This window comes from Canis lupus, chromosome 15 (assembly GCF_011100685.1).
Source record: "Canis lupus familiaris isolate Mischka breed German Shepherd chromosome 15, alternate assembly UU_Cfam_GSD_1.0, whole genome shotgun sequence".
Classification (NCBI taxonomy): domain Eukaryota; kingdom Metazoa; phylum Chordata; class Mammalia; order Carnivora; family Canidae; genus Canis; species Canis lupus.
In genome coordinates, this window is record NC_049236.1 from 64,530,426 (window position 1) to 64,534,839 (window position 4,414).

Here is a 4,414-nt window from a genome sequence, read left to right on the forward strand (position 1 = left end):
TTCCATGGGCTTACATCCTCATGGTCTCTTCACTCCAGTTTCCTGGTGATCTCAATGACTTCATTTTCCTTGTGTGTCACCTTCCACTGCTGTTCTGTTTTCTATGCCCTGAACATATCCAGATGTGGGGTTCAGCACCCTTTCCTTGATTTCTTTTAAAACACAGGCGTTCGTGCATTAGTGTACTTTATTTAGGATTTGGGGTCATATGGTGACAAAGAGGAAGTGATTAAATGTGAATATTACCGTACTCTCTTCTTAGAATCTCTTCGGTTACCTTCATTACTGGCAGCTGGCCAATTTCGCTCCACTAGCCCCTGTGTGTGTTGGGCCTTTGCTCTCTCAATAGTCTCCTTGCATTTCGCCACTGATCTCCTTCCAATCTCCCCAATTCCTGCCCATTTTAAATGCAAAGTGATTTTATTCTCTCTTAGTTTCACTGGACCATTCCAAATCACCCTCTGGAGGTCACAGCCATGGTGGACCGTGAATCTCTTTCGTTAACTAAAAGATGCTCTAGAGAAACGTAGCCACTCCCTCAGGGACAGAAGTGTCTGCAATTGGTTTTTGTTTTAAAAAGCAGTGTAGTTTTCAATTCCCTTGCATATGTGAACAATATACTCTATTGTGATGGGATTTGCTCTAGAGGTCTGGACAGAGGGTGGTGAAATTTTTCAGTGCATATCCCTTAGAAAGGCAAAACAGCTTCACAGAGATGGGATTTGAAATAGTTTTAAAGCCCACAAGTGAATTTACCAGTCAGAAAATTGGTGAAAAGGACAAGAGAATCATTTATCCTGGGTTGTTCTATAAATATTGGTATAATTTGGGGAATCTATTACCTGTAATTAGTAAGTGTTAGAAATAATTTTTCACTCCATTTATTTATTTACTTATTTTTAAATATTTATTTACTTATTTGAGAGAGAGGGAGGGCACAAGCAGGGAGGGGTGGTGGGTGGGAGAGGGAGAGAGAATCTCAAGCAGCCTCAGCACAGTGCGGAGCCGGATGCAGGGCTTGATCCCAGGATGGTGAGATCATGACCTGAGCCGGAATCCAGAGCTGGTCAGTTAAGTGGCTGAGCCACCCAGGCACCCCCGCCCCTCATATTTAAAAATATGTTGTTATCCTTTCTCAACCTGCTATCATGTGACCTCTTCAAATCCTCACTCTCATTGACTCTGATATTTGTTATTTCAACCTTCTGCTCGCCTTGGGACTCTTCCCTGTCTTGACCTGCCTTCCGGCTCAATGCTCTGCTATTTCAGCTGTGTTCTCCTTACAGGTTTGACTATGTCACCGTCTTCCCCAGTTAATGTTACGCAACTTGTCAGTTCTGAATTCTGGATAATCCCATGTTTTTCCTTTTGCTCCTGCTCCTTTGTTGCTATCTCCAGAGAAAATTATCAAATGAGAACTGAAACTAGAACAATTTCCTGTTCCTATGCAAAACAGTAACTGAGTATACGTTCCTGTCTCTGTGGTAAATGACTCCGAGAACAAGCACAGAATAGCTTAGCTCCTTGTTCCAGGAAATATTTGCTTCTGAGAAAGACTAACAGGTTGACCATAAAAATTTGCTTCAAGATCCTTGCTGCACTGAGTAGTTGTTCCCAAGCTATTATATCATGACTCTGTATAATCCCAACCTTCCTAAAAATCACCCAGCCAGGTTCTAAATCCTATAAATATCCTCCTCTGACCTCTCTCTGCCAACGTGCTAAGATTCCATCAAGGTGCTCTTCTTTCTTCCTAAAGTCTAATACACTTAGCTCTCTTAATAAAGACATGCTCCTGGTGCTTGTCGGGGAGCCACCAGAAGTCAGTCCCATTTGCTGTATTACAAATCAATACAGCTATGGTTTCAGCTGCATCCTCCACTGTCCAGAAGTACTTTCATTCAATCTGTGATTGTTTCTGAAGCTCCCCCTCCCCCACCAATAGCAGCCCTCCGTCCTACAGTCTCAGCCAGGGACCTAATTCTGTCTACTCTGTCCCTATGAAGATAGGAAGTGAACTATGAGAACAGCTTCAATGTGGTCTTCTTTCTGAGAACTCTCTCTTCCATCGGTTTCTATGGCCCCTGTGGGCTTCATCTCACTGCTACTCTTTATTTTCTTTCTTACTCATCTGTTGCTATTTCCCCCTGAAACAAGAGTGTCTCACAAGGTTGTTTTGTCTTTTTATTCTCTCTTTGAGGCCAAGTTCATTCAGCTTCATAGCTTCAACAATGATCTCTATGCAGATAGTTTTACTAATCTGCTTTTCTAGCTCTGATCTCTTGTATGAACTTCAGACATAAAACCGTGACAAGAATGAATCTCTATTTCAACACAACTCACAATCTTTCCCTTTCCCACTTCTCCTATATTTCCCATCTCAGTTAATGGACTTCCTGATGACCATTCTCTGACAAGGAAAACAAACCATTAAAAAATAATAAAGGAATATCTAGTTGTGGCAAGGTTTTTAAAAAATATTTTATTTTTTTATTTGTTTGTTTGTTAGTTTATTTATTTATTTATTCGTTTGGGCGAGGAGGAGCAGGGGGGAAAGGAGAGGAGAGAGAATCTCCCAAGTAGACTCTACGCTGAGCACGGAGTCTGACACAAGGCTCGATCCCAGGACACGGTGATCATGACCGAAACCAAGAGTCGGGTGCTCATCAGACGGAACCACCCAGGTGCCCTTCGTGGCCAGGCTTTTGGCTAAGTGGAGCTCACTTTATTTTTCCTGGCAAACATAAAATGAACTTGCAGATTTTCTTGCTCTGTCATTCAGGCGTGCAAAGAAAATAGAGTTTCTTTATTTTCTATTTTGGATCAGAAGGAACGAGATATATGTGCCTAAACTCTGCAGGAGCGGTAAAAGCCGATGTGGTCCTGTTCACAGGTCACAGATGTCTACCGATCTTCCTACAGTCTCTTCCCCAGTCTTCCCATTGACGAGGTACATCAGAGCAGTAACGAGCTGCAGTCTCAAGCTCCCTATATTCTCAGCTATGATTCAAATAGCTGCCCACATCCCTCACTCTCTGAGTGGTTCCCAACTTGAGGGCTGAGAAAGGTGGATTTTACTTACATCCCATGAGCTAGGAGCACACAACACAGTGACAATATTCCTCATAAGCACAGTCTTCCAATATCCCATACTTTTCTCAGCTTCTAAAACCTCTTATTTTATAAGCTAAAGCTAACGGTGAGTTAAAGTTCACAAAACTGGGTTTCAGAATTGCACTGCTGGGGATTTACCCCAAAGATACAGATGCAGGGAAACGCCGGGACACCTGCACCCCAATGTTTCTAGCAGCAATGTCCACAGTAGCCATACTGTGGAAGGAGCCTCGGTGTCCATGGACAGATGATGGATAGAGAAGCTGTGGTCTGTGTCTACAGTGGGATATTCCTCAGCCGTCAGAAACAACAAACACCCACCATTTGCTTCAACGTGGAGGGACCTGGAGAGTATTTAAAAAAATTTTTTTAAGATTTATTTATTTATGATAGATATATATATATATATATATATAGAGAGAGAGAGAGAGGCAGAGACACAGGAGGAGGGAGAAGCAGGCTCCATGCACCGGGAGCCCGACGTGGGATTCGATCCCAGGTCTCCAGGATCGCGCCCTGGGCCAAAGGCAGGCGCTAAACTGCTGCGCCACCCAGGGATCCCCGGACCTGGAGAGTATTATGCTGAGTGAAATAAGTCAATCAGAGAAGGACAAACATTATATGGTCTCATTCATTTGGGGAATATAAATAATAGTGAAAGGGAATAAAGGGGAAAGGAGAAAAAAAAAGAGTGGGAAATATAAGAAAGGAGACAAAACATGAGAGACTCCTAACTCTGGGAAACGAACTAGGGGGGGTGGAAGGGAGGTGGGTGGGGGGTGGGGGTGACTGGGTGACGGGCACTGAGGGGGGCACTTGACAGGATGAGCACTGGGTGTTACTCTATATGTTGGCAAATTGAACACCAATAAAACTATTCTTTAAATAAAAAAAAAAAAAGAATTGCCTTTTTAGCCTTAATGCTGGTACATGGTGAAGGTGGTACATAGTATTTATTGTTTTCAGGACCTCAGCTAAAATTAAGACTAAAAATTTCTATTTTAACATATAACCCTATATTTCTCAAATCTTGTCAGGCTACATATTCAATTGGTACCAACCTGCATTTTTTTTCTGGCTGTTGAACCCATCAGTATTTATCACCACTGTTATGGATACTGTGATATTGTGGTTTATAATAAGGAATATATGTTTGGTCTTCATCCTCATTCCCAAGTGATGACAGCCATATAGGTATCTTTGTTATGTTAATGAGGTGATTTGGGGGAATGGCTTGGGGATGGGGGATGGTTGCTAGGAGAACCAAAACAGAGATTACAAATTTGGAACTTTCAGCACC